The following is a 12,134-nucleotide window of genomic DNA, read 5'->3' on the forward strand; positions in this document are numbered from 1 at the left end:
CACATCTATGAGTGCCCTTCTTTCTTGTAGAGCCCATCTTTTCTACATTCACAACATTTTCCAATATATTTTTTAAAACATCTACCCCTCCAATACACCATTCTGATGCCTTTATTATAAATTTCCTTAAATTCATCATGAAGACTAAGTGTGGGCCGATATGTGTTCAAAATGGTGTATATTTGGGCACATTCAGGGGTATAAGCAGTAATAAGGGAAATGTTATAATCAGTGTTAGAGTCAGAAACAGTCTCCAATACAGGAATATTTATCACTTCAGCTGAACCTGAAAGAAGGGGAGGGTAGAAATCAGACCTTCTCTTCATTATAACTTCAGAACAAATAGTTTCAACCAAAGTCCTGGGATAACCCCTGGATAAAAACATATCAGTAAGAACTTCAGTTCCCCTTACATAAATTGCATCAACAGAAGTCATTCTAATAAGGCATACAAATTGTGCCTTAACAATGCCTTTCTTCTGATGTATAGGATGACAACTATCAAAATGCAGGTAACTATTAGAAAAAGTGGGTTTCCTGGTTATCTCACTAACAAACCTTTTATTAACTGTGTCCTTGGAAAGATGAACATCCAAATAGTTGATGTCAGTTTTACTCCAAGTAGCTGCAAAAGTAAGAAAGGGGGTGGGTTGATTCAAATATTCAATTAATCTACACAATATGTCCTCAGGTTCTTTCCAAAATATGATGACATCATCCAGAAACCTCAAATATAAAGACCAAGGCGGAGAAGGCCCAAAAAATCAAGAACAAATTTCCTTTCCCAGAATATCATTACCATATTTGCAAAAATGGGGGGCACACGCTGCCCCCATTGCAACACCTTGTTTCTGCAAAAAGTAATGTCCTTCTATATACACAAAATTGTTTTTTTTAAATAAGCTCTATCAGTGTATCCAAGGTGTTAATGTCATTGTTTGACAATGTACTCAACTCTACCAGAATCTCATGAAACCAATCTAAGCCAATGTCATGAGGAATAACATTGACCAAATTTACAACATCAATTGTAAAAAAAATAAACTTCTCATCATATACGACCTTGGATTCCTTACTTAAAAAGTCCCAAGAATCCCTACAAATGGGTTGATACCGTTCCATAACATATTTCAGTTTACAATCCACATACCTAGCCAATGAATGTGTTTTTGATTTAGAGGCATTAACAATAGGCCTAAGAGGTGGATCTCTCAGATCTTTGGGGGTTTTAGGTAGGCCAAATATAGAGGGTATGAAAGGAAATTTAACATCCAAAAAGGACCATGTAGCAAAATCAATTTGTTATTTATCCAGCATATCCTGCCATAACCAATCAATTCTAGAATGTGCAATATTCATCATAAGTGACACTTCTTCATAAAAATTGTCGTCACATAAGAATTTAACCATTTTATTCAAATAATCCTCCACATTCATTAATACAACCCCCCTCCCTTATCGGGTTTCATAACCCGAATAGATCTATTTGAACACAAATTAATCAAAAGCTCATTTTCTGGGCCTGATAAGTTATTACAAACACGTTGGTTAACCTTGTTTAAATAGGCCCTGAATTCAAAATCACAAAGCTTTTCAAATATGAGCAAAGGTAAAGCCAATGGGGGGGTGGAATACACTGCTCTTTTTCAAAACGTCATGAAAGTCAGTCAAAAACTTCTCTCTAAATAACAATTTAAAGTTGACTTTATGCAAAAATAGTTTTAAGTCAACAATAAGATGCTGAATTTTTGTATGGGTAGTAGGAACATAGTTAAACCCTTTACATAACAAGTTTGCCAAAGCCATGTCAAAGTTTTCACTAGAATAATTGTAAATAAAGTCACATGTTAAGTTTGTGATAGTTTTCAGTGTACAATCACCCAAAAAAGCCATGTCCAGTTCCTCGTTCACATTATCAAGGAAGGATGTTAGTACCGATTCCTGTTTCTCTACTGTTGGCGTGGATAACTGCCATTTCAGTTGTTCTCCCTCCTCCGAGTAATTTGGTTGTAATTCTGGTAGATGCATATTCTCTCCGAACATTGGAGAGGATTGGGGCCTAAAGAGGCTGGCCCAGACTGCTCAGTGTCATCAACCACATGTTCCGTATCCAAAGGGGCTGGGTTAGAATGTACCAAGTGAGTGGGAGGGGTAGGATAGGCTATATCATCACTGTATTCCTTGCGATCCCGTTTGAATTTTTTAACTTTTCTCGCTTGAATGTCAACGATAGTTCTGTCAATGGTGGAAAAGATGTTATTAAAACTATCCTGAACCTGTTCAAACAGTAAATCATTCCGGATGGGTTTCTCCAAATCACCAGCTTCCTGTATCAAGTGATCTATTGTCACTTGATTATGCTTAATAAGAAGCTCTAACAGTTCACATCCTTGTCAATCGAACAAGTCTATCAGTTCTTTATGCAGAGTAGAATTAATGTGCAAACCATTAGGGAATTTCCAGTGACGGAGACCCTTCGGTACCCTCCGTACTTTGATAGACTCAGTAAAATAACTGTTCTCTACTTGTAATTTTCTTATTTTAAACAACCTGTCTTTTAATAAATCCATAGACTCATTCATAGTGTAATTAATCCTAGGAACATCTTTTTGAAAAACAATACCTTGCTGGACCCAGGCTGATAAATTGAAAAGTTGTTCATTTGGCCTCAGTCTCAATTATTCAGGGGTCACTGTAAAATCATGACCATTCCAGTTTACATTAGCTCCATGGGTGTTTCTAGGATCAACAACTTGAGCCTGACCTGGAGGGATGGAAGAATCTTGAGAGTCCACATGCACTACCAAACCAGAAACTTGCTGGGTTAATTGCTGAACCAACTGAGTCAACAGTCCAACCTGTGTAGTCAAGGCATCCAGTCCATCCAAACCCTATGCGCTAGCCCCAATTCCTGTAACAGGGGTACCATTAGACATCTCCACAAACCAAGAACCACAATGAAGGCAAGGAGCAAGCAACACCAGGAACAGAGAACCAGAATGTATTGAAAACCTTAGCACTTTCATCAGATTATATCCACAGACTTCTTCAGAGGTATTAAAACCAACAAACATCACTTCACCTTTTAAATATCCCTCCAAAAACAGTCACGTGACATAATTAATTAACAATTAAAGGAAAATCTGCCTAAAAAATATATATGTATATACAAAAATGCAATGCATATAAAAGCACTACATAAAACAATGTATGAATAAAAGTTAGTAAATGTAATAAATGTTGTTAATAAATATTATTAATAAAAATATTCACCTCAGTTTAAACATTTACACATAATAAGAGCAAAGTTTTAAAACACTGCTAATAGAAACACATTCATTCAGTCCAGGATAAACACAAGCATTTCATTTTAATTGCCATCTAAGTTCTTGAAGTCTAAAGTGAAGTGATGTTTGTTTGTTTTAATACCTCTGAAGAAGTCTGTGGATACAACCTGATGAAAGTGCTAAGGTTTTCAGTATATTCTGGTTCTCTGTTCCTGGTGTTGCTTGCTCTTTGCCTTCATTGTATTTCACAAATAAGACAATATTAACATTAAATTCATCCATAAAGCACAGGCAGTGTGGCAAAATGCCCACCTTGCCATTTTTAATCGATCAAATATGTAAAAATATGCAACAATCAAACAACAAAATGTGACAGCATGGAAGAATGCTCACCCACCCTCATTATGCTTATCCAGATAGTAGCACCATACTATGGCTTATTACATATCACAACAGACCCCCTTCAAAAACAGTGTAACCCATCACTCACTGGAAGGAAGGGATGAAGCAAAGGAAAAGAATGACCTCCTGTCCTCCTTCAGAGGCATGATACTTCTGTCACTTCCTCCCCAGTATAATCCTATGCCATGGAAGTGAGAGACAGTTCTTAAATTTAGTGCCAAAGAGACTGCTGTACATTTATAAGCCTTGCCTATCGTATAAAAAGGACCTGCTGAAGAGACAGGTATGTATCCCAGAGACTACCCCTTCTCTGGAACAGGCCTCCTAACCCAATTCAAGTGTAACTTGTACAATTGGATGGGAGACAGAAGATTCATCCCTGGTTTGGCACCTATATCGCTAATAGACACAAGCAGCCTGTAAATAATTCATCTCCCATGTCCTTGCTTACACTTATCAAGAGTACCAGAACTTCTCAGGGATTTGGGATGCATGGAAAGGCTTAAAAATTGTCTTGTGGTTGTAAGCCTAGTAAACACTTATGAATCTATGAACTAACCTTCCCAATATATATGTAATCCCCCTCTTCCGACATCTCACATTCTGACTTCAAAGTCCTTACCTAACCAATCAGTTCATTCACTCACCACCCCCACTCCTTCTGCTTTGTACACTAACACCGAAATTGCCTAGCAACAGCCAACAGCACAGATATTAGCTCCTCTCTCACCCCTTATATCTAGTTGTTAGGAGAAAAATAGTACGCATGCAAACGCCATTTGTTCCTGATCCCCATGTATGAGTCAAGGAAGACACCAATAGACACTGCAGCCAGACATTATTGCAAACTAATACCAAACAGATAAATATTTAATAAAATAAGGCAAACACAGGCAGTGTGGCAGAATGATTAACTCATCATTTTAATAAAACAAACAAGCTAAAGTTTGTAAAAATCAAACAGCAAAATCTGGCAGCATACTTATTCAGATTGTAGAATCATATCACCTATCAGTAGATACCAAAAATGCTTCCAAGAGCATTGGAGGCCACTGCTCACTCTGTATGACCTATTGGAAGTAAGTGAGGAAAAAGAAGGGCCTCCTTAGTTCTGAGAAAAGATCTTTCTTCTACCACCAGGCTGCTCTATCCTTCTTTCCAACCAAGCAATAAAACAATTAAATGTAAACCTTATGTTGTCGTGTCCTTTGGAAACAATGAAAGATACATGTTAAATGGATTTAGACCTAGACAGATTTATAATACTAAGGTAAATACAATTGTCTATAAACCACAAGGGTTTCTGAAGGCAAAATTCCAGTGCTGAATTACCAAGTAACCCAAGGCTACACTCACAACTGCCATGGTATGATTGACAATTTTCTGGCAGTCCCTATTACCTTAAAACTAACATCAGGTCTCCAAGCCAACCTTGGAATGATTGCCAACCAGATAAATACTACCTTTGAAAATTATTTGTCAACCAGCATCACATCCATAACAATCCATGACAGAAACCTGAGATTGGGTAGTACACCCATATCATTGCTCACTAAATGTATGACTGAAAACTGAGGTACTCCACGAGCTGCCTGAACATCATCCAAAATAACCACCCAATATCTTCTTTACACACTTACAGTGACCTTACCAAATGACCTAGAAGTTTGCTGGATCAAGGCCTAAAGATGCACCCCAGGCCTTACAGTTGCTCTTCTAGCTGCCCAGTGAATGAAAGGAAGGTCCAATAGTACAACCTTTCTCCTATCTACAAAAAGAAAACACCAAGCAAATGTCATACAGTGCCACATGCTTAACTAAAACTAGCTAGCTCAAGAATATAGGACAAAAAGTTAGGCACTCATCTGTCTGCCCTCTAAATGTACTCAATCAACCTGCATTTTCTGCATGAATATGATGGCATATCAGTCTTGAAAAATTAGTACAGTTAGCCAGAAATGCCACAAGACCCCAAGACTCTCCTAATCATGATGACAAACTGACCAGGTAACACTGCCCTCCCCTTTTGAACTTTGAAAAACAAATCCATCAACCTACTTGTTGCCAACTCCTTCCAAGTTATTCTTCAGGCCAGTGGGTACAAAAGTAACTCCCTGTCTCTGAGTAAAACCACCTGCTGTCTCTTATTAACCTGATTAACCAGAGATTTCTTTAACCATATCAACACATCTGCATCAGTAAAACAAACATCCTCCCATCTTAAAGAATTTTACATAAAATGTCCCTACATACATAAAGAAAATGTCACATATATGTCACAAGAACTTGCCAATACATGTATACCTTTTAACAGCACTCATAAGAAGTGATCACCCAAAGGAAGACTTACCTCAACAGACAAACTTCAAACTTTCTCCCACTTTCTCAGCATCCTCAATATACACCAGTGTTTGACTAAATCTGTATTACCCAACAAATCTGTCTGCTGCACTAAATGCAGTTAGATGTATCCTACAGGTTCTAACTGCTTCACATAGCTCACACCTAATGACTCAATGTGAAGATTTACCATCCTTCGGTAATTAAAGCTCTGAATTGCTCAGACAATTTCCTCTGATCCCTTTGTATGTCTTCTGCAAAGTCATAAATGCATGCAATAACATACTACAAGCTTGCCTAGTTGACTTAACCAAGTCTTGCTGAACTAATCACTCTGCAATTCCTAACCAATCTCACACACATCTCTTGGGACCATCACTGGACTTTCCTGTACTCAAGGGGCCAGCTTCTGAAATGTGTGAAACTGTGATTGAGATAAACTCTAAGAAAATACATTAGCATTTCCTGAAATTTAGCTAAAACAGACAAGCTCATTCTAAGGCAATGCAAAACAAATCTTCTCAACAATCCTTGCACTAACCTGTGTTTTTTTGATCTCTTAGTTAACACATGAGCCATGGTTAGATTGCCTGAGTTAAAACCCCCAACTCCCCCATTGCTCAGCTCCTTTTGTGACACATTCATAGCTATCCAAATGGCTATGAGCTCCAAAAAGGTAGTTTCTTTCCTCCAATAAGCAGGCTAATTCTCTGCCCTCTTCTTGACAAACCATTAACCACTGAAAAAAAAAAAACAATGTCCAGTCATCCAGCAGCAAATGTATACAACTGCATCTCATCCAAGGATTCAGATTCCCCTTGCCAAAGGATCACTCTGTTGAACTGGCAGACTACTGAAATGGCCATGTCCTCATTGACCAGCTTGAGTACGCTTATTGAGTAATTGTATACCTCTTTCCCTTGACCAAGTTTGCAAAGTACCTGTTACACACTGTCTCAGGAACTACAGTCCAGCATGAAATGTTCCATGATCCAAGTACCTCCATTACCTACTTAACCCTAACTTTTTCCATTGTTTAACATACTCTCCATTTTTTCCTCAATGTATTCAGATTTTCCTTTGGGAAGCAAAACATGCCCCCTCCTTCTACATCCATTTCAAGACTTAAGAGGTTTAACCTCCTGCTTACCTCCTGCTATGGGTGTACCCAGTTCCCTGCACAGCTGAACAAAAATCTGCACTTGCTGCCTCCTCACCACATGGCAATGCCTCCTCACCCCATGATATTTCCTCCTCACCTAATGTTACTGCCTCCTCACCATCACTCACTAGCAGAAAGACATCCAGATAGTACACTGCCCTCAAATGTTTTGAATGTACCTGCCAAAACCAATGTAATGCTGTACTGACTTTCTCAAAGGCAGAACAGGCCACTGTATAGCCCATCTGTATGGTCGCCTGTGCTACTTTTGTGTGAAATTCAGTATGGTCCACCACACAGCCCATTGGTGTGGCTTTGTCAAAATAAAACCTACTCCAGAAGAACATGTCCCAAACCATCTAGTCTTGCTCTCCAGTGAGCAAGATGCTGAATCAATGTCCAGTTATGTTATCCTTGGATAAGCAGAACTCTGACTTACTCAGAACATTTCTCCAGAGAAGCACTCTGTACCTTGACCTCCCATTTATCGATACTATCACTGAATGAGCTGTCCAACAAGAAGGAAAGATGGTGAATCAGGCAGAATTTGCCCAGCTTCTTTTTTTGGTACCAAACACTGTGGGGAAATCCTAAAATGTCTGAATTATGGGGACTGAAAAGGTCCCATAACTGAGTCTGCTTGTTCTTACATGTACAACAGTCACTGAACTATATTCTATCTATCCTTGACTGATGTCAAATTACTACAAACCTTGTCAAAAAAAATTATTGTTTTAATTGGAAAACCTACTATGAAGCACAGCTGGAGATCGTGGTCTTCCATCTTATCCAGGTACATTCACATCAACCATTCCACTACCTCCAATCTAATAGGGGAATGTGAGGGCCAGCCTTCTGCCCCCAAAGGGTGTTAAATAAAGTACAATTCAGTCACAACATATTCTACCTTCCACTTATTCTTATGCTAGTGCTGTATGATATAAAAACACATATTCTTTTATGTTGTAGAGCTATCTGCGGAAAAAAATAGAAATACACAATATATTCAAGAATGTTGATTATTCATTAAGTGATCATTCAGTCGAAAAGGAAATATTTTTTAAGAAAATCTTATGCTCATTGTTCATATCTGATTTTATTTGCACATGCTAAATTTAGATGTGTTATAGTGCCCAAGTGCAAAACATCCTCCGTATCTCCTTGATCTAATGTTCATGTTCATCCCTTTAAAGATATTAAAATATAATTAGAAGAAATCATTGCTGTTTTGAGAGCCTGCCTAATTTAAACTATAAATATATACTGCAATGCCACTTAAGTAATAATCTACTGATTATGAGTGGTTCCACTTATACTGAAGATGTGGATATTGCAACGTTAATGACTGATATGTTCAGCTGGAATTTCACCCCCCCATTCCCAGCAATCTATTAAGTAATATCAGAAAACCATACACCTTCAGCTGTCACATACATTGAAGTCCTAAAGGTGCTCTCAAAGGTCAATATTTTATTAAGCTCCATATATAAACAAAATTGAAAAAAGACATGCCATCAATGTATAAAAAGTAAATGCAACTAATAATAAAATATTGTCATAGAAAAAGCCTCTTGTATTTAAACGAGAAAAGAAAAAAGTATAATTTATCTCAACTTAGCATTGTGTTTTAGCTGTTAAAGATACTCTGTTAACCAAATTTTATGTCTGCCCCTCCCCCCACAAAAACTCTAACAAAATGTCCTCACCTTACTCCAGTTTCTCATTGCTCTCACTTACCCATTCCTATTTTCTTCGGCAGATAATAACCTTTAATAAGTTTCAATATTATTTACTCCTATCAATTCCTTTTTTCAAAAAAGGTCCCCCTGCCAGGCTTTGGCTAAAAAATTCTAACCCAGTCACCTAATATGAGAATCATTGACTTTTCTGTCAACCTTCACTACTCCCTCCTAATCCAAAAATGCAAAACTACCATGTCCGGGGAACCATCTTACTAAAAATGTTTACCTACTTGAGAATGTTATCATCCTACCATCCATGAAGTGCTCTGCACCACATTATGCACTGCCAGATCCCCAGATCTTCAATATCTCCCCCAACCAAATCCCTCAAAAATTTGCAATAGAGTTCTGGACCATCTATCAACCCATCTCATAAGATTGAATTGGACCATAAGTAAAAGTTTAAGTTTGGCTCCCATCTTTAAACACATCAACCAATTATGCTGAGATAAGGTGATGCCCTCTTTCTCTTTCCATCTCCTTTGTAATCTCTCCATCTCCTTGTCATACCTACGGTGTACCAAGATACTGTATATCTCACTACAGGTTAACTTTTCTCCTATGTTCCCCCAGGTAGTTCCACTCAAATCCCTTGACTTTACCACTACTGTTTCTTTTAACCTGTGTCTGATGCCTTAATCCATTGTTTACCTGCATCCTTTAACTGTTGAAATTGCAACCATGTCCTCTCATCCATGTTGTATTTCTGTTTGAAGTCCTCCCAACTAAAGAAAACAGGATAGCCTCTTTCAAAACATGACACAGAAACAATACATATGATACCTTTATTCTTCCATTTCTTCCAAAATAATCACTGACCTGAAATTGTTATGGTTATTCCATAACCTTACATAAATTAAACCCAGATCCTCTTCATCATTGCCTTTTAAACCTCAAATAAGTCTTACAAACACCTCATTCATTCAAGACTCCCCTTGCTGCTCAATGCCCTCCATTCTCTGAAATCTGTACCTCTAGGATGTTGGGCTGCCACAACAGAAGCAAGAATGTACAGCTCAAAATCAGGCATGCCCCATCCACACCACTTCCTAGGGGGTCTCAAAAGCCCTTTAGCTATCCTTGCCTCCTTAACATTCCAGATAAATTCATCACAGGCATTTAGGATCTATAGAAGACATTTACTTTTCCCCTTCTTAGGTGGCAAGTGTCAAGTAATCTATATGACCCTTGAAAGAACTGTCATACTGATAATGCTAATTTGACCTGTTAATTTGAAAAGCTACTTGGAACATAAACCTAGTGAAAGAGTTATTTGTTGATATAAATCATTATAGTTAAACTCAATAAGAGTCTTTTCATTTTCAGCCATTACTAATCCCAAATATTTAGTGATTATCTTCCTATCTATCTTATGGTCCTCAATTCAGTTAGTGCTGTCTCCCACCCTAATTTGTACTGTTTTGCTGAATTATATTCCAGCCTCAAAATGTGCTTGAATTCTTCAAAAATGTTCATAACTTCCAGCAAAATGATATCAAGTCTATCAGATGAGAGTATGCAGTCATCTGCAAATAGACTAAAGTACTTCTATTTACAGGGAATTGTCTGTAAAAACTATTTGATTCTTTGAATTGAAGTTTCCATAGCTATGATAAAAATAATCATTTCACATTTATATTCTTGGAAAGATGACAATTGAGTTTTAGCCATTCTTACAATGTTTGACTTAATTTAAAAATGTTTTTCTCACCACCATATCCTCCAAGACTTGAAACAAAAAAAAAAAACTCCACTCAGGAGATTAAAATACATTTTTAATGTTGAAAAAATATAACCCCTGCATTAGACTACCCCTCCCAGAAATCTTAACAATCACTAGTTGCACTGAGCAAACCACCCCTTGACAAAACCCCTCTGAATAGGTTGGACAAGTCTATGCAGAAATGTATAAAATGTTTGCGCTAGGATGTCAGCTAGGATATTTGCATTAGCATTGATCAAAGAGATAGGTCTCTAATTGATGGCAGTCTTTGGTATAAGTTGCCTTCACAAGACGTACTAACACACGTCTTGTGAAGGAATTGGGTATGATTACTAAGCCTGCACCTGAATTATAGATTGATGCTAAATTTTGTGCCAGCTCTGACTCAAAAAGATTGTAAAATTCCACCTAAAGTCCATTATTGCCATGGGGATTAACCTTTCTTAAGGCCCTTTAATGTCACATTTATATCCCAGGGGAATTTCTTTTTCTAATCCCTTTCTCTCTTTTTCAGTTAATTTAAGCCCCTCCAAGCATTGTCTTAGTTCCTCACCACCTCCCCAAGGATTGTCTTAGTTCCTCACAGTCAACCTTATTCTTCAAATTCAAAGTACGTAATAAACTAAAAAATTCCCCAAAATATTTTGAATATCCTGCTGTGAATAAGTGATGTTATACTTATTATCAAGGATGAATGAAATTAGCTTCTCTGTATGCTACTCTTTGACTTTTGCTGCCAACCATTTGCCTGACTTGTTCCCCCAAAACCACCAAAATTCCTGATAACTAATAACGTCTTTACAGTAAAGTAGTCTCATGCTCTTAAATAAGTGTGTTTAGTGTGGCTATACATTGGATTGTGTTCTCATTCTTAACCTCCCATGTAGTCATATCCAGTCCCTTTTGTAAAGTTCTCAATTCCTGCCCCCATTCCTTAATCTATCTACTTTTCTGATGCTTCCATTGACTTTCAACACCCATTACAGGGTTCCTATTACATTATCAAAAGATAACATAATCAAACGATCGAAACTTCGAAATGGCAGCATTTTGAAGATCGTATTGTGGGATCACAGTACAGTGAGGATTGGAATATTTGCCCTTTCCTCACAGTATTGCAATCATGGAGTTGAAATATATATTTAGCGGGGGGGGGTGCAGCCTCCCACAATATAAGCTTCTAAATACTGCCATTTTGAAGTTTTGATTGTTCAATTACGTTATCTTTTGATAATGTAATATGAACCCCCATTACATGCTTTACTAGAAAGGCTCACCCACACTCTACTACACTTTGCTGTGAGGGAAAGGTTGAATACTGTGATTCGTTTTATTTACCTTGTGTTTTACTTGTATGCTGTTTCTAACTGCATATTAAAATTTGAAAAGAGACCACAGCTCTGTCTCTTGTGAGTCAGGCAAAACTTTTTTTCCCCACCTTGCCACCCGGTTACTGTAGTGTTCTTAAACACCACTGT

Source organism: Protopterus annectens, chromosome 3.part0 (assembly GCF_019279795.1).
Source record: "Protopterus annectens isolate FY-2018-M chromosome 3.part0, PAN1.0, whole genome shotgun sequence".
In the NCBI taxonomy this organism is placed as follows: domain Eukaryota; kingdom Metazoa; phylum Chordata; order Ceratodontiformes; family Protopteridae; genus Protopterus; species Protopterus annectens.